The sequence below is a fragment of the Glycine max genome, chromosome 19, assembly GCF_000004515.6.
Source record: "Glycine max cultivar Williams 82 chromosome 19, Glycine_max_v4.0, whole genome shotgun sequence".
NCBI lineage: Eukaryota > Viridiplantae > Streptophyta > Magnoliopsida > Fabales > Fabaceae > Glycine > Glycine max.
The window spans coordinates 9,733,610-9,747,514 of record NC_038255.2 but is presented as its reverse complement, the minus strand read 5'-3'; positions in this window follow the sequence as shown (position 1 = coordinate 9,747,514).

Below are 13,905 nucleotides of genomic sequence, written 5' to 3'. Positions count from 1 at the left end.
CAGTCATTTACGCTTTCAAAAGACTACAATATCTAAATTTACATTTCAAAGACTTCAATGTCTACATTCATTTACGCTTTTAAAAGACTACAATGTCTTCAGTCATTTACGCTTTCAAAAGACTACAATGTCTTTATTTACATTTCAAAGACTTCAATGTCTTTAGTCATTTACGCTTTCAAAGACTACAATGTCTTTATTTACATTACAAGACTTCAATGTCTTCTGTCTTTTACATTTTACAAGACTTCAATGTCTTCTGTCTTTTACACTTTATAAGACTTCAACCTCTTCTGTCTTTTATAAGACTCAATGTCCTTATCTTTGTGCTTCTTAGGACTCAACGTCCTTTGTTTCTATGCTTTCAAAAAAGAAAAACTTCAAATGTCTTCTGCTCTATAGGACTTCCATGTCCTCCCTTTTTACATTTTATAAGACTTCAATGTCCTTTTGTTTACAGGTTTTTCTTCCTTGGTTTCCGCCAGTTGCCCATTCGAACAAAATTAGTGTCCTTATTTCATCTGGGGACTATCATTCACCGATGTTTTAATTCTCACTAGTTGAACTGCACTATTCGACACCGGTTACCGCACGAAGCGAGAGATCGCTCGATGAACGCGAAAGATACCGAAAAGGAGGGGCAAAAGGGCCTTTTTGCTAAGTTTTTTGGACCCTAGCTCACCCAGTCTAGCCTCTGGCTCGCCTGGGCCCCCAAATTTCATAGGGCTGAAGGAACCAGCTCACCTGGGCAAGCCAGCTTACTTTAGGATGAAGCATCAGCTCGCCTGGGCGAGCTGCCATGGTTCCAAGGGCCATTTTTTGCTATAAATTGGCATGAGGGAGGCTGAGTAAAGGGTTCCAGCATTCAGCATTGAGAGATTTTGAGAGAAATAAGGGAGGCGAAGAAGAAAAAAGAGAAAACGAGGCTGAGGCATTGCCGAATCGCGACTGTAATCAACCTCTTCATCGTTCTTCATTTGGTGTTCTTTGTTCATCATCCGGTTAGTGTTTGTTCTTAGAGATTTGAACATGATCTATGCACCCTTAGGAGGTCTTCTTTGTTGTTTTTGTGCATATTCATCTCCTTCTTCTATCATCAGTAATCTCTTTTCTTTTGTAAAGTAAATTTTAACCGATCATTAGTGTCGTAAGTCATCTTTTAAAGAGATTGAAAGTTAATAAACAAAACCGAGATAAAATCAACATATAACTGAATTTCTCTCCATTTAAGCCACTTGAGATCGTTTAAGGCCAACGCCTTTACGACTCCTTTTTTGTTTTTGTCAATAAAAATGAATCTTTCAAAAGCCTCAAAACCAATTCAAGACACAACCTTTTCACTTTAAAGAACTACGTAGGTTTGAATTCCTCATCGCACCTGAGGATACGTAGGAGCAAGGGCAACACCCTTGTCGACCCCTAAAAAAAATATAAAAAGGAAACTAAATAATATTGAAGTCATATTTTTGCACACTCAATGAAAGGTTGTCCTCCCTTGTGACGGGCGCATGGGGTGTTAATACCTTCCCCGTGCGTAAACAACTCCCAAACCCTTATTTTCAAAATCCGTAGACCTCTTTTTGGCTTTTCTAACATTTTCCTCGAATAAACATTGGTGGCGACTCCCGCTCGTTTTCTCCCTCGAAAGAATCACCTTTGGCTTTTCGCCTCGCCCTCCCGCCATAGGGTAGGTTGCGACAGGTGGGTTTATTATAAAAGACATTAACACAAAAATAAAATGATCATGATTAGTACAAAAAAAAACATTAACAAATACCATAATTATACATAAACATCCATTAGTCCAACATACACTGAACAAGTAGTCATCAGCCTTTCATAATTCCAATCAATCATGCTCAGTATGATGCATGCACCTGACCTCAACTCTCAAATGCAATGTGATACCATTCATCAGGAAATGGCCTAAGTGTGTCCACACAACACTCTCACTTAGGAAAACTAAGCAATAAGTGTCGAGGTGACCCTGTCGTGGATAGGCGACTCCCCCCCATGTTGATCAACTTAAGTCTTAAGGGAGTTCCAAATGGAGTAACATGCCCCCAAGTACAAGTATTTCCCCTCATGAGAAATTACAAGTGCTTACTGATAAAGTTTATACTATTTCCATGCAATATGAAGCATGAAACATTGGCACCATCAATGCACTAACCATGGATAATTAAAGATTCTAAGTCATCCACCTCCATAGATGCTTAAAACTCTTTAACCATTTTCTTTCCCCAACTAGGGATATCCATCATGGTCACTGCACCCCCTGTGTACATACACAGCATACATCATCACAATGACATTTTCAACATCAACAACATCTCGTCTCAATGCCATTATCAACATCAACATCATCTCATCTCAATATCTTTCTCAACATCAACATCATCTCATCTTAATGTCTTTCTCAACATCAACATCATCCCATCTCAATGACATTATCAACAACAACAACATTATCTCATATCAACATAATCATCAATAACATCATCATCTTATATCAATATTATCATAAACACCAACGTATCAATTATTATCAATATCATCTTCAATAACAACATCATTCTCTATCAACATTATCGTAAACGCCAACGTCACCTCATATCAATTAATATCATCAATCACAATATCATCAGTAAATTACATTCCACACATACATACATATATAGTTCATGCCTAAGATTCACACTTTCCAGGTCTTCAGACAACACAAGTATAATAAAAACAATAATGTCATTTATCAATAACAGATGTATCGCATCCCATTAGTCGAAAACATTATTTTTCATGGAAACAAGCATACACATGGACAGACATACGTTCCCATAATTGGGTTCCCTAACCCCAATTATGGTATCAAAGCCATAAAATTATAATAAACTCCCCTCACCTATCGTGAGCTCTCCATTAGTTCCTTTTTGCGTCGCTCAAAGACCTCTCTTGTTCACATTTGTCAGTCCAAACACACGGTTCTATATACCAAATTGAAGGAAATTTAGTATAGATTTCAAAAACAAGGTTAATATCAACATTCAGGGTGTTTTGGATTCTACTACAAGGGGATGTCATTTTGAAATTCCGATCACGCCAATGTGACCAGGGCTCAGAGAAGGTCACGAAAATAACATCAATTTTATAAAAAAATAACTTTTACGACGTCTCATTTTCAAGGTTTTTTCAAAGGAAGTGTAAAAACACCCTATTGCAGTACCCAAAACACAAGAGACACTAAGAGAAGCTCAAACTAACAAGGAAAAAGGGTTAGAAGTCAAGATTACCTCAGAAAAGCTACGAAAGAAAGGATTGAGGGCTTGTTCTCTACCAAATCCTTGAGGTGGATTTTGAGGATTCTACTCAGATTAAAACGTTCATCTCCGTGTGGTGGTTCAGCAAAAGGCAACGATGGCTCGTGGTGGCCATCGCTGGTCCTGGGTGGTGGAGAAGAAGGTCTAAGGGTTTAGGTTGGTGTTTGGAGAGGAAGAGAGTGAAAAATTGTGTTTTTCATGTTGAAGAACGTATTTATAATCTGCAGATCTTACTTAGTGAACTAGCTAAGTGGGAGTCCACTTTTTGTGCTAAGCATGACAATTTGCACTGAGCGCAATTCCACTTGCACTAAGCGCGACAATTCGCACTCAGCGCAATTCCCTCCCGGGTTGGAATTTCTTATCGCGCTAAGGGAGAAGCCCAATATTGTTATTTTGCAAATCCCAATGGTCAAACCATGGAGACATGGTTTATAAACACGCGGTCCAAATTTGAAGACGATCCAACAGTTAACAAATTGAGGATCACGGTTTTACCCGAACAAGTTTAGGTAAAATTTGAAATTTCGTAATTTTAACTTAGGTCAATAAAACTCCACATAACTCAACATCCACATCAAGCAAATCACACTTGGCTAATTCACACCATACCTCAAATCATCCAAGTCAATTATATAATCAAATAACTTGATAAATACATTTAAACATCAATTTATAGTTAGCAAAAATTTCAAGGTGTTACAAATAGATCTCTCAACTGCTAAGGTTCTTGAGTTGTAAACTCTAAATGCCTTAGATGTTTCAAAGTATCCAAGAAATGTTCCATCATCACTCTTTGAGTCAAACTTTCCTAAGTTGTCCTTAGTGTTAAGAATGAAACATTTGCATCCAAATGGATGGAAGTGTGATATGTTGAGTTTTCATCCCTTCCATAGTTCATAAGAAGTCTTTTTGAGAATTGGTCTTATGTAAATTTTGTTTTAAAGATAACACGCAATATTCACTGCTTCAACCCAAAAGTGCTTACAGATAAAATTATCATTGAGCATGGTCCTTACCATCTATTGTAGAGATTTGTTCTTTCTTTCAACTACCCCATTCTGTTGAGGTGTTCTAGGTGTTAAAAAATTATGAAGAAGACCAATTTCTTCACAGAATTGCTGAGAATTTTTATTCTCAAATTCTCCCTCATGATCACTTTTGATTGAAGTAATGCATAATTTTTCATTTTGAACTCATTTGCAGAATTCAAAGAAGACACTAAAAGACTCATCCTTGTGAGCTAGGAGGGTAACCCATATCCCTCTAGAGTAGTCGTCCACTATGACAAGTCTATACCTTTTTCCACTGGTGGATGTTGTTCTGGCTAGATCAAACAACTCTAAATGTCTTGAGGTGGAAACAATGGTTTTACTGGAAAAAGTGTTTTTAATTTTTCTCCCCTATTATGCCTCACAAAATAAATCATCTTTATATGACATACTTAGTAATCCTTTTACAAGGTTATTTTTCTGCAAATTAGATATTAACCTCCTACTTGCATGACTAAGTTTTTTATGCCACAACTAATGATTTTATTTTGCATATTGTAAGCAAGCTACCTTTTGATCTAATAACTTTTTCATCCTAATCTTATAGAGGTTATCTTTTCTCTTGGCAGAGAAGAAGGGTGACCCATCTCTGTACTAGATGATGCACTCATCCTTATTAAAGGAAACAACATAATCACATAATTGACTTATGCTCAACAGATTGTGTTCGAGTCCTTCAACAAACACAACATTATCAATAGAAGGATAAGGATGAATACCTATCTTATCCATTCCTATTCTTCTTCTTTTTTATTCCTCCAGAAGTGAAGGTTCCACCATGGTAGGAAGTCAGACATTGGAGCATACACCTTTCTTTTGTCATGTGTTGCGAGCAGCTACTGTCCAGGTACCATGATTGGCATTTGCTTCTTGCTGTTAAAGACATCTACAACAAGAATTATTCTTTTCTTTGGTACCCAAATCTTTTTGGGTCCTTTTTTGCTATCTTTGAATGCATTGGACGCACCTATTCTAGGTCGATGTATGCATATGGACGCCATGTTTTACAACAGAAGTAACAATAATAGTGTCTTCATCATGAACATAAATCTTTCCTTAATATCCATTACCAGCTTTGTCTGAGGGACATGATGGGCCAAGTTGACTCACCAAATTGGACACACTTTAACACCTCTAACTTCGGCAATTGCAATTTCAAGTTGACTCACCAAATTGAAGATTATATGGAATCTTGGAGTCAGATGCATTAAGTTGTAAGTTGTAGGAATGAAGGGAAAATGGACTAATGTGGCAATAACAATGTTATTGCATTATATAGAAGGAAAATGATTAAAAATGAGGCATAGAATTATGCTTTCAGGTTGTGCGTTTTCTAATTTGTATATTGGGGATTTAAAGGCAGGAGGTGCGATTTCTAATCTGTATGATGGAGAATATAAGGCTAGGTGGTCTGATGAGTTGGGTTTTGTGAATCACACTAGATGAGTATTAGGAACATGTATGTATTGTTTGTTGTTGGGGGTTGATGCTACAAATTGATATGGTATTTGTAATTTCGGCTCTTGCACGCCTTGTGCTTGAGTTTTTTCATCAGTGAATTCTTTCAATATAAAAAAATGAGCATAAGATATTGCCACCACGAGTATATGAATGAGAAATGAAAAACAGATTGAGTGAAGTCCAATCCAAGCAAGCATGTGAACTTATCATTCTTTAGAGCATATGACCCGCACATGCGGCAAGCGTCTTCCTTTTCATGCTCCGTAACATAAGCTATTTGTGTTTGCTTTTGATGGGAGTAATTTGAATATAGAATTTCCTTCCGAAAATTAAATTCTGGGAAAATGGGAGTGTAAATAAATTCCATAATCTATTTTCTGGTGAGAGGGTATTTTGGATAAACAAATTTGATAGGGGAGTGCATTAGCAAAAAGAAGAGTGTAAATAGCAGTTGCCCAATTTTAGGTGTTTAATGAATGGGCTTCCAGCCTAGCAAGAGCTGTACAACAACTTGAGGATAGGTATTGCTATTGGCACAATCACTTTTTCTATTAGCACTACCCGTGTGGGTGTCTTTTAGTTGTATTCCCAAATTGTCCCTAGGATGGAAACACAATGGAAATGTGTTTCCGATACGTAAATGGGGGTGAAAAAATCAAAACACAATGGAAACATGATTTTGTTGTCCAAGTGTGCAATGTAATATTATTTCTGTTGTGTTTTGATTTTTCACCCTCATTTACGTAACAAAAACATGTTTCCATTGCACTCTTGAAAATTTACGAAACAAAATTGTGTTTTTGTTATTCCTTTTTTTTCTTTTTTTAACAAAACATAAATGTAATTCCATTTCGCAAAATCCCCACCCCCATCCAAAACAGAAATGTATTTCCGTTTTGGCAAAAAATTCCCACACCATTTCCCCTTCCTTCCCTTTCCTCTACCCCTATAGACAACACAAACCACTCACAATAATGAAAATGCAGTAAATCACACTCAAAGGAGGTTGAGTAGTGTGTTAGATAAATTTATGATACTTTTGGAATTGAAAAGGATAATATATATATATATATATATATATATATATATATATATATATATAAAGAGTTTTAGTTTTGTCGTCGAGTAACAAGAGCTATTGTCTAGTGATTAATAAACGAATGATTTGAGAACAATTTAATATATATAAAACTTGTGTCAACGCAGTGTCAATGTTAGGCTTTAAAGAATACTTAGACAAGCTTAAAGAGAGTATTAAAAATACTTTATTTATACTAGTTCACTCAACTTGAGCTACATCCAGTTGTCTTTTACAAAATAATAAAGGGTTCCACTAATTAATGATTGATTACAACAAACATTCTAACCTGTCACTCTTGGCTTTACAAGTATTCTCTAGGCCACTACTAGTATAAGCATTAGACTCCCCCTGAATCTAAGAATATCAAGTATTGTTTTGTCAATAAGCTACTCCTGGGTTTCACAAACACAGTTTGAAGAATCCCAAATTCTAACACACGAAGAGTGCATTGACAATAAAGTAAGACTGAGTATAAGAACTTTGCTAAGCAAAGTATAGATTCTATGATTAAATCAGTGCATAATCTTGTTCATTTAATTTTTTTATCATTGTTGATTTGATTCTTCTGGTGCCAGCTGGGAACAGATGGAGTTGGCATAATTTATAGCAAGTGTGGAATGTTCTCCTTAGTGAGAATGATTGCAGATTAATTGTTTCTAAATTTGTCCTTCACATTTTGATTTCAAATGCCAGTGACTTATAAAAGGAAAGATAATATGATGACACATAATATTCTTTGTATAGATGGATATTTATACAAAATGTAATAAATGGATCATACTCAAGTAATATATTGGATTCATTTATAAGAATAGAGAACAAGTGATATAGAGCATATTCCATTAAAGGATAATGGATTATGACAACAACCATTTAGGGCTATAGAAGCCTTACCATATTTGGTTCAATAATACATCTTGTCCACTGATGTGCCATCATTTTCTTCTATTTTCTAAACCCTTTTTGCACCATTTTAATTATTGATTGGTCTTAATTGTCAATTAATTAGGCAGTTTTATTATTTGGGCCCATTCAGCTAATTTGATGTTTTTAATCTAATTTCAGGAATTAATGAAGCATTTGGCTTGAATCTAGAATTGGGCTTGGACTTGAAGAGGGCAGACTAATTTATTCTATAAAATTAGATCTTATCTTATCTAGATATTATTTAGATTTGATCTCATCTAGATATTATTTCATCTAGATCTTATCTTATCTTATCTTATCTAGATTTGATTTGATTTTACTTATGGGCTTGGATTTAAAACATATTTGTAAGCTTTGGGGCTGAAAAAAACTATATAACAGCACCAAGGTTCTAGTTTAGGGGGCGCCCTCTCTCCCTCGCAGGAGACTCTCTCTCTCTCTCTTCTTCTCTCTCCTATTTTCGTTTTTAGTTTTAGTCTCTCTTCTCTTTCTCTTTTATTTTCGTTTTTTTACAATTCCAATTCAGACTTTTAGTTTTATCAATAAAATTTCATTCTCTATTTGATTAATGGAAGGCTAAGTCCGCAGCGTTGTTTTCCCTTGAGGATCAAGCACAGTTCTCTTTGAGGTTCTATTATTACTGTTAAATTCTGTTTAGTTTTTCCTCTTCACTAATTACTTTGAATTTGTTGCTTTTAATTCACGCATGCTTAGTGCTTGATTAATTGTCTCTGCGCTTAATTTACGTTCATGCTTAATGATCGTTTATGAGTAATTGGTGTATGTGATGCTTAATCACATAATGAATGCCTTATGTTGAATTTCGCTTAGTAATTTAATTTAGGGTTGGATTAAGTGGTTAAACTGATAAAGGATAAACTCTCGTAACCTAGGATAAGAGACTTGCTTGTGAATCAAGGGGAAGCAACGTGTTTTAATTCTGATATTTTCTAATTCACATATATTCGCTGTTTAATTTACAAAAGCAAACAACCCCCCCCCCCCCATCGTTACTGTTACTGTTACTGCAAGTATATTATGAACATTTGGCTTGTCACTGCTTGTTGGGAAACGACCTAGGATCACTTCCTAGTTACTACATTTTAATGTTTATTTGATTCGGGTACGGCCTCGATCATCCACTTACAAAAAAATTATTAATTATTATAAATTTATATCTTTATTTTCATCAAAACTAAGAGATAAGTTGATGGTTCAGTGAGGGATAGTTCAGTTCTAACAAACAACACAACAACAAAACATCATAGACACTCAAATCTGTGTTTGAATTTGGGCTGGGTAAGGGTTACCTGGGGAGGGTGGTAGCGCAGGGGAGGGTGGTGGTGCATGTTCTAATCTTGGCTAGGTGGGGGAAAGGGTTTTAGATCTAAGGGGAAGGGAAGGAATAGGGTGTGGGGATGTGGTGAGTGGGCAAAAGAAGAATTCCCAAGGTTGGTATGGTAGTGCCCACAACAAAGATTAGTAGTGGGAATAGTAGTTCCCCTTGTGGGTTTATTTACACAACACCTGGCCAGAGCAACAAAAACAAGGGAAAGAGTGGAAGAATTTGCTACACACTCTACACTCCTGCCCACGTTTTTTGACTAAGTAAACGAGAAAGATTATAACACCTAACCTAATTTAATGTAATACTAGTTATTTCACTTAATTAATTTAATTTAAATCTTCATTAATTCATTTTTTAAAGACACCTAATAATTTCTTAAATTTTCATTATCCAATATTTTTAATATTTTAACTTACACACCGTTTTTAAATTATTTTCATTCATATATTTTCCCAACAATACTTAATATAATCTTTTTATTTTAATTTATTTTCTGAATTTTAAAAAAATTATAACACACTTATTAAAGTTATCAATTAAATTAGAAACAAACAAATAAAATACTATTTCATTTGTTTTCATCATTATAAAAATTAAGAAACAGGAGATACCACTATTATTCAATTTTGACTTATCAAAATTTTTAATTTATTTAAGTTAACCAGATTTTCTTTGAATTGAAATAAATACGAATTCTTTCAAAATAGTTTCTATCAAAAGGTAATTTCCAAAACAGTTACAAATATAATATTTATATTCATTAAAAGTATTATACTTTTACATTAGTAAAACTAATAAAAGAGAGGATGTTAAGACATCGGTATTGGTGTTAGGTACGATCATGCTCAACTCAAAAATAAAAATAAAAAACACACGAACCAGGAACAATATAAGGTTAGGAACTCAGTTACTTAGATTTGTCATGTTTTTCTACTTAATAACTATATGGATTCAACCTTATTCAGCTAATTCTAACCGTTACTACTATTAAAAAAATTGTTTTTCTATGAGACACTTAAAATGTTAGGACAATATGAGACACTTAAAATTCTTCCTCCTGGTTTTTCACTCTCCAACTCTCTCATTTCCCACTCTCCCTCTCTCTCTCTCCTCTCTAGTTTCTCACTCTCTCTTTCACTCTCCGACTCTTGTTTTTTTCCTCTTCCTCTTATCCTAACATTTTTTCCCCTTCCTTTTTCCGGCTAACTCCAGTCGTGAATCAAGAAACCACCATCGTGGCCTCCTCTCCATGTCTGCAACAAAACTCCTTTGATTTTAGTCTCTGCCACAGTGAGGCAATTTTCGGCCACCGTGCGCCGCCGTCATCCACCACGTTGGCATTTCGCGTTTTGTGGTGGTCACCGATGCAGTGCGATAGGGTCCTTGTAGCCTGTTGTTGGTGATGTCAAGGATCCAGAAGATGACAACGAAGATGGCGATGGCACGGGGGTGGGTTTTTTTGGCTAAGGAGTCACCGAACATGGAGGTCAATGGTGTAGCCGATAATGAAGACGACAGCGAGGGAGCCGGTGGCGAAGCGGGAGGTGCAGCGGTCGCTGTGGTATCCCAGGATGGTGTTAGTATAGAGCAATAAAAGAAGAGAAAGAAATAAAGGGAAGAAAGAAAAAGACACAAAGTTTAACGTGGTTCAGCACACAATGTATGTGCCTACGTCCACGGCTACACTAGGAGAACTTTTTATTACTTGCACATAAAAGCTTACAAGGTGTCTCTATATATAACACTAATGAGACACAATTTTTTACAAAACAAGCGATGTGGGACTAAGACCACACAAGTTTTACAGACTAAGCGATCTAACAATTCTCCCACTTGGGGTCTAAGTTCCAAACTCTAGCAGCTCCTTGTAAGCAATGAGTTCATCGACTCTTTACCTAGTGTAGCGCCTTCATCTTCAATTATCCTTGAAGGCCAACTGAGGCAATGCAAAGCCTCATTTTGTCAGTTGTAACAACTTTAGTCAACATATCTGCTGGATTCTCTGATCCTAAGATCTTCAATAAAGATAAGTCTCCATCATTTATCAACTCCCTGATAAAATGGTATCTTAATTGAATATGCTTGCATCCAGAATGGAAGACTGGATTCTTAGCAAGACTTATAGCACTTTGACTGTCACTAAACATTGGAGCATCATCTTGTTCTTTCCCTAATTCATTGAGAAAATTTTTTAGCCAAATCATCTCCTTAGCTGCTTCTGAGATAGCTACGTACTCGACTTCCATGGTTGAGACAGCAACTCTATCTTGAAGTTTAGACTTCCAACTCACAACAGTACCTCCCAAAGTAAAAATGTAGCCTGTGGTGCTTTTCTTGGTATCAAAATCTCCTCCCAAGTCTGCATCTGAAAATCCCTATAAAGTGAGATTTCCTTTTCTGAAGCACAAACACATCTCTGAAGTACCCTTCAGATATCTGAGTATCCACTTTACGCCTTCCCAATGCTCCTTTGCTGGATTTGATAGGAACCTACTGACAACTCCCACTGCATGTGCTATGTTAGGTCTGGTACACACCATAGCATACATCAAACTCCCAACTGCTGATGCATATGGTACTCTTGATATAGATGTCTTCCTCTAAATCCCCATGCAAGAATGCAGTTTTAACATCTAACTGCTCCAAGTGAAGATTCTCGGCAGCTACTATTCTCAAAATAACTCTGATGTTAGTCATCTTTACAACTGGAGAGAAGATCTCTGTGAAATCAATTCCTTGTTTCTGCTAAAACTCTTTCACCACAAGTCTCGCCTTGTATCTTCTTCTACCGTCAGATTCTTCCTTTAGCCTATAGACCCACCTATTCTGTAACGCTTTATTTCCTTCTGGCAATTTAGTTAAAGACCACGTCTTATTCTTTTGAAGGGATGTCATCTCATCTTTCATCGCTAGCTCCCACTTAATAGTGTCATTCCCCTGTGTAGCCTCACTGAAACATTCTGGCTTACCAGCATCAGTTAACAACAAATAATGCAATGAAGGGGAATACCTATCTGGTGGTACTGAAATTCTGCTAGATTTTCTTGGAGGAGTTTATGGTTCTGGTTCTGACTCAACCTCTACGCCTGTACTCTGGTTTCTATTGGCTACATCACTTTCTGAAATTTCTTCAAGTATTGCTTTCTTAGAAATTTCGGACAGTTTACCTGCACATGTAGATTCTGCAGAAAATTTGTCCTTATAAAATAAGTTCTCATTAAAAGTAACATTTATGCTTCTGATAACTTTCTTGGTTTGGTCATCCCAAAACCTATAGCCATACATGTCAGATCCATAACCAATAAAATAACACTTCCTAGCCTTCGGATCCAATTTATCTCTACTATTAGAGTCTGTCAGTATATATGAAACACAACCAAAAATTCTCAAATGTGAAAGTTTTACCTCCTTTCTAGACCATACTTCTTCGGGCAACTGATAATTCAAAGGAATTGATGGTCCTCTATTGATGAGATATGCTGTTGTGTTTATTGCTTCTGCCCAGAATGCTTTAGGCAAGCCAGATTGGATCCGCATACACCTTGCTCTCTCGTTCAAGGTTTTATTCATCCTTTCTGCAACACCGTTTTGCTCAGGTGTTCCTGGTATTGTCTTGATCATTCTGATCCCATGTTCTGAACAGAAGTCTTTAAACTCCTGACTATCATACTCCCCGCCATTGTCAGATTTCAAACTTTTAACCTTTAGACCTGTCTGATTTTCAACTTCTATTTTCCACCTTTTAAACACAGAAAACACATCAGATTTATTTTTAAGAAAATAAACCCATACCTTTCTGGTAGAGTCGTCGATAAAGGTGACATAATAGCATGAGTTTCCAATAGATTTCACTGGGGTTGGCCCCCAAACATCTGTGTGCACCAATTCTAGCTTTTCAGCTTTAAGAGTCTTCCCTGCCCTTGAGAAACTAACCTTTTTCTGCTTTCCAAGGATACAATGTTCACAAGCACCAACATCAACATGCTTGAGGCTTGATAGCTTACCCTTTGCCGCCATAAGCTTCATTCCTTTTTCACTCATGTGTCCAAGTCTTTGATGCCACATGGTTGAATTATTGACAGCCTCAGTAACTGCTACCATATCCTCATCTGCAATCATGTAAAGAGATCCTCGCTTCTTTCCACGAGCCACAATGAGATTGCCTTTTGTTACCTTCCAAGCTCCATCTCCAAAAGTGGTGTGATGTCCCTCATCACCCAACTTCCCTATAGATATTAAATTTCTCTTTAAGGCAGGAATATGTCTGACATTGTGCGATGTCCATAGGGATCCACTGGAGGTCTTGATGTTGATATCACCTCTTCCGATAATGTCAAGAGATTTTCCATCTGCAAGGTAAACTTTTCCAAATCTTCTAGAAACATAGTTAGACAATAAATCTTTAGAGGGAGTAGTGTGGAACGACGCACCTGAGTTCATGATCCATGAATCAACAGGACTATCCAAACTGCAAATTAATGCATCATCAAGTTCATCAGTTGCTGCATTTGCGGATTCATCATCGCGCTTCTTGTTTTTGTGCGACTTGTTCTTTTTTGGTGCCTTGCACTGATTGCTAAAGTGACCTCTCTTGTCACAATTCCAGCAAGTAATGTCACTTTGAAATTTTCTCTGACCTTTCCCTCTTGACTTTGATTTGCCTCGACCATTCTAACCCTTCTGGGTAGTCCTTCCCCTACCTTCAATATTCAATGTTGA